Source organism: Nycticebus coucang, chromosome 16 (assembly GCF_027406575.1).
Source record: "Nycticebus coucang isolate mNycCou1 chromosome 16, mNycCou1.pri, whole genome shotgun sequence".
In the NCBI taxonomy this organism is placed as follows: Eukaryota; Metazoa; Chordata; class Mammalia; order Primates; family Lorisidae; genus Nycticebus; species Nycticebus coucang.
In genome coordinates this window covers 76,341,544-76,347,543 of record NC_069795.1, presented here as the reverse complement: position 1 = coordinate 76,347,543, position 6,000 = coordinate 76,341,544, and the positions used below count along the sequence as shown (strand labels likewise).

Here is a 6,000-nt window from a genome sequence, read left to right as displayed (position 1 = left end):
CCTGTGGCTCAAAAGAGTAGTACACTGGCCCCATATACCAGAGGTGGCGGGTTCAAACCCGGCTCCAGGCAAAAACTGCAAAAATAAAAAAAATTGTGAATGAGCATTTATGGTAAAGTGTTATGTGACATGCAAAGAATAAAATAGATTACTGTGATGACAGTGAAACAAAATCTGTGTATGTCTGGACAGACAGGAAGGCCATAAACAGAAAGAACATAGCACCATTGGGTAAGAATGCCAACATCACAAATGACTTATTTTTCCTTTAAAATTTCCTTTAATGACTTAATACTGTTTTTACAATAATTATTTTGAAGGAGAAGTCAGGATGTGGGTAAAAAGTTGGAGTGGTGGAAAATATGCCTACCTACGCCTCCTCCTTATCCTGAAGCCTGCGCCTCTAGCCTAGTACTGCCCCACACCCTGGGAGAGAAGGAACCGTGAGGTCACCTGCATTTCAATTAGCCCCTAGCAGGCCCTGCCAGCCCTGCCCCTTTTCTGAGCCCACCTTCCTGCCAAGTTCTTTATATACTTTATCTCAATACAATCTTCCCAACAGCTCAATGAGATTGGAGAGTTGGGTAACTTGCCTGAGGTCACACAGTAGAGAACAGAGCCAAATTCAAGCCTCTGCTCTTAACCTCTGCTTTCCACTGCTGTGCTGAGTTCCCAGTCAGCTATGCCACACTGTGCAGTGGAGCAAGCTCTTCCATCTCTCTGGTCTCCTAGTCACTCTCAGGTGACAAGGTGAGGGGCCCTGGGGAGGAATGTGCTTTCCTGGATTTGGAGTCAGGGCTCCTCATGGGTCTGCACTGCAGAGGATGGTGGGACCATCACTTCTGTTGTCTCGCCCACTCATTCATTCATTCATTCATTCACTTTCAGTGCATTTCTACTGAGCACTGCTCAGTGCCAAGGCACCATGCTACCTGGGGGGTGGGGGGGATGCATAATAAAACCCAGTCCCATCAAAAGGAGGGAAACACATCAACAAAGAAGTACAGAGTGTCCCTAAAGTCATCATACATAGGGAAAATGGGAAATTGTAGCTAAATGCACCTTTATTTACAAAATATTCATTATAAAGTTCTACAAAATATTTACAAAATATTCTCTATGTGTTGTCCACCTCTTTCTACACACACACATACCACCACCACCACCCCACAACACGAGTGAACACATTCCAAGATATCTGTTCTCCTATGTACGGACATTTTGAGACATCCTGTGTAATGAAATCCTCCCTCCATTCAATGTCCAGCTGCCACTGGTCTGGGTCATCTAAAAGTCTCTCTCTCTTAGAAGGGAAGAGGAGAGAGAGGGGAGGGAAGGGGAATATGGGAGGAAGGAGGGTATTTGGGGAGACCCCACCTAATGTGCATGATGCAATGGTACATTTCAAAACTATTAAGAAATGAGTATAATTGTGATGGATGTGTTACTTAGTTCAATGTAAGCATTTCACATTGTGTAGCAAAGCAGTACCCTAAAGCCCGTAAGTGCATCAATGTACAAAGTTATGATTTAATAAAAAATAATTAAAAAAAAATAAATAAATAAAAGTCTCTGGGCGGTGCCTGTGGCTCAAGGAGTAGGGCGCCGGTCCCATATGCAGGAGGTGGCGGGTTCAAACCTAGCCCCAGCCAAAAACCAAAAAATAAAAAAATAAAAATAAAAAAAATAAAGTCTCTCTCGGCAGTGCCCATTAGCTCAGTCCTCTAGGACATCAGCCACATACCCCAAGGGTGGCGGGTTCGAACCTAGCCCGGGCCTGATAAACAACAATGACAACTGCAACCAAAAAAAAAAAAAAAATAGATGAGCCTTGTGGTGGGCGCCTGTAGTCCCAGCTACTCTGGAGGCTGAGGCAAGAGAATTGCCTAAGCCGAAGAGCTGGAGGTTGCTATGAGCTGTGCCGCCATGGCACTCTACTGAGGGTGACAGAGGGAGACTCTGTCTCTTAAAAAAAAAAAAAGTCTCTCTCCACACCTGTCCACTTTCCTGTCACCCTGTTTTTTCTTCATATACATAGTATCGTCCCTGACTAAAATTCTCTTAGTGACTGGTAAGTTCCATGAGGACGTGAGGACGGGACTTTGTCTTGCTCCCCTCTGCCTGTCCCAGGGTTAGCACTGAGTGAACACTTCATGGACCTTTTCTGCTTACTGAGTGATATGAGTGAAGTGTCACGCGCACTTGTAGAGCGGAGCAGAGCAGGAACCCAGAGGAATGATTTCGAAGGGAAGGGAAAGCAGTCCTGGTACAGTTGCAGGGGGGATATACTTTTATTGACAAGAGGTCATGAAAGCACTCAAGACCCCTCAACCCAGAGGTAAGGCAACTGGGGTGCAGGAACACAATCCTAGGCTCTCAAATCAGAGATCCTTGCTGCAGTACTAACCCCACAGAGAATCCAGCGCTGAAGGGAGCCTTAGAGCTCACCCAGGTCCACATTGGACAACTTCAGTGGCTGGACTTTGCAGGGGAAAAAGACATAGAGTGGCTCATGGCTTTACATTCCGGTGTTTTTTGTTTGTTTGTTTGTTTTGAGACAGAGTTTTACTATGTCACCCTCGGTAGAGGGCCATGGTGTCACAGCTCATAGCAATCTCAAACTCTTGGGCTTAAGCAATTCTCTTGCCTCTGACTCCTGAGTAGCTGGGACTACAGGCGCCTGCCATAACACCCGGCTATTTTTTGGTTGTAGTTGGCCCGGGCTGGATTCAAGCCCGCCAGCTCAGGTGTACATGGCTGGCTCCCTAACCACTGAGCTACAGGCACCGAGCCATGTTCCAGTGGTTTTAAAAAGACATAGAGTCCTTACTTAAAAAGATTGCATTCCTGGCTCAGTAGCTCACATCTGTAATCTCAACATTCTGGAAGGTGGAGGCAGGTAGATTGCCTGAGCAAGAGCGAGACCTAGTCTCTACTAAAAATAGAAAAACTAGCCGGGAGTGGTAGTGGGTGCCTGTAGTTCCAGCTACTGGGGAGGGTTAGGCAAAGGGATTGCTTGAGTCCAAGAGTCTGAGGTTACTGTGAGCTCTGACACCATGGCACTCTACCCAGGATGACAGAATGAGACTCTCTCAAAACAAAACAAAACCAAAAAAGATTGCATTCCCATCAAACTAGCAATTTATCTACTAAACTTGGCCTAACCAAATAATGGCAAGGTGAAGGCTTTAATGAGTATAAGAATGCTCATCACTGTATTGTTTACAATGATAAAAAGTTGGAAAAAGCCTTGTACAACTGTGGAGGAGTGGCTAAATAATGATTGACACATATGATGGAAATAGTATGTGCTCATTAAAATGCATTCGTGGACCTACATATTTATAGCCTTGAAAGAGTACTCAGATGTATATTTGTATATTTCATGAAAAACCATGTTCCCAAATTGGCATTTTTTCATTTTGACAGTTTCATATATATATGTATATATGTATGAACAAAAATATATTGGCTATCTCTGAGGAGTGGAACTACAGGTGGTTTTTTTCCCTTTTTTACCTAGTTTTCTCCTAAATTTTCTGCAATAAATATAAGTGACTTGGATATTAAAAATGAAATGTAGGCCAGGAGCCATGGCTCAAGCCTATAACCCTAGCACTCTCAGAGGCCAAGGTGGGTGGATTGCATGAGCTCATGAGTTCGATACCAGCCTGAGCAAGAGTGAGACCCCATCTCTAAAAATAGCCAGGTGTAGTGGTGGGCACCTGTAGTCCCAGCTACTCGGGAGGCTGAGGCAAGAGGATCGTTTGAGCCCAAGAGTTTGAGGTTGCTGTGATCTATGATGCCATAGCACTCCACTGAGGGCAACAGAGTGAGACTCTGCCTCAAAAAAAAAAAAAAAAATATATATATATATATAAATACAAATAAATAAGATCTAGGCTATAGCCAGGCATTGTGGTGGGCGCCTGTAGTCCCAGCTACTCAGGAAGCTGAGGCAAGAGAATCACATAAGCCCAAGAGCTGGAGGTTGCTGCGAGCTGTGACGCCACAGCACTCTACTGAGGGTGATAAAGTGAGACTCTTGTCTCTTAAAAAAAATGATCTAGTGTATATTCTGTAGACAAGAGTTAGTACAACTTGGCAGATGTACATGACATAAAGGGAAAAAGCACATTCAATTCCAAGGACAGATATCTCTGGGGGAGAAGTTGGTGCCCATCCCTCATCATAGGAAATGAGAACTCCCCAAATGCAGAAGGAAATTCAATCCACTGGCTCTAATCAGCTTAGTGTTCACTCTGTGCACTACCCTCAAGGCTGAGCCTGCTGGATGTAGGGATAATGGGATTAGAAACACAAAGTTGATTTCAGGATGGCAGGATCTCAGGGCTGTCAGAGTTGGGTGGAGATCAGGCCTCTGTGCAAGCTCCAGCCTCCTCGGCACTGGGGTGTCCGTCCATCTTTCCTGAGGATGGAGGGCTAGCAGAGCCTCCTCCCTGGTGGCCCCTTACTTGTCAGTCCCCGTTTAGGGAGTTCTTACTTATACCAAGTTAAATTTTCTGCCACCATAATTATAAATATAATAATAATTTTATGGTTCTCCTCGGATTACAGAGCACTTAAAAGATATGAAAAATATATACTTGGCATAAATATGAATTGGAAGGAAGAATAATATCACCAACAAAACCGCACCCTGGCAATAGAACCCACTAGTGCTCATGTACTTTTTTCTCCGCACTTCAGTTCAGCTATAGGAATAATTGGCATCACCTGTCTCTTCTCTCTGGGGTCCTCATCTCTTCCTTTACCCTCAAGAAGGAAGTTTTTTTTTTTTTGTAGAGACAGAGTCTCACTGTACTGCCCTCAGGTAGAGTGCCGTGGCGTCACACGGCTCACAGCAACCTCTAACTCTTGAGCTTACGCGATTCTCTTGCCTCAGCCTCCTGAGTAGCTGGGACTACAGGCGCCCACCACAATGCCCGGCTAGGAAGTTTCTTTTTTTCTTCTAAGCCTAAGCCCAAGAGCTGGAGGTTGCTGTGTATTTAATGTGGCTTCAAAAACTTGGGAAAAGACTGTTCCTCTCCATGGAAATCTTTAGCAAAAGGCAAAAGGTTTATATAATCTGAAGAGAAACTAGAATATTTAAGAATGATGCTTCCTAGAAGTTTGTAGAGAAAGGCCTTCCAGCCTCATCTCTTGGATCCAGCTCCCTGCTCTCCCAGGAGGACTGTAGCCCCGGACAGACCACTGACTGCTGCCCAGCAGAGATGCAAGAGCCTGCCCCCCACAATGTGATCTGTCCTGAAGACACTCCAAGAAAAAAAGAGTTTCTCATCTTGGAACACAAACTCACATAGTGGAGAGCCCTTGGAGGGGAAAGACAGAAAGTTGGAACTGAAACTCTGAAAACTCAGGTGGTGCCCATGGCTCAGTGGGTAGGGCACTGGCCCTATATACCAAGGGTGGTGGGTTCAAACCCAGCCCCAGCCAAATTGCAACAAAAAATTATCCAGGCATTGTGGTGGGTGCCTGTAGTCCCAGCTACTCAGGAGGCTGAGGCAAGAGAATCGCCTAAGCCCAGGAGTTGGAGGTTGCTGTGAGCTGTGTGAGGCCACAGCACTCTATGGAGGGCGATAAAGTGAGACTCTGTCTCTCTAAAAAAAAAAAAAAAAAAAAAACTGAAAACTACCGTAATCATGGTTTTTGTTGATTAACATAATCAAGTCAGCACCTGGTACAAAGGGGACAACAACAACACTGGCCCCAGCAGGCCCCGCTTCCATCCACCAAGACTGGCTCTACCCACTTCCCACGATGCCCCTCACCTGAAGCTCCCACCAGATGATAGTGATTTGGGTTTTTTTTGTTTATTTGTTTTTTGAGAGAGAGAGAATCTCACTTTGTTGCCCCACCCCCGCCACCACACAGTGGTGTGGCGTCATAGCTCACAGCTACCTCAAACTCTTGGGCTCAAGTGATTCTCTTACCTCAGCCTCCCAAGTAGCTGGGACTATAGGCGCTGGCCACAACGCC

The 6,000-nt window shown here is 45.4% G+C and overlaps 1 pseudogene; it reads right to left on the bottom strand.

Moving 5' to 3' along the window:
- Positions 1-5,007: 5,007 nt before the first annotated feature.
- On the bottom strand, positions 5,008-5,109 carry LOC128568354 (uncharacterized; annotated as a pseudogene).
- Between the last annotated feature and the right edge of the window lie 891 nt (positions 5,110-6,000).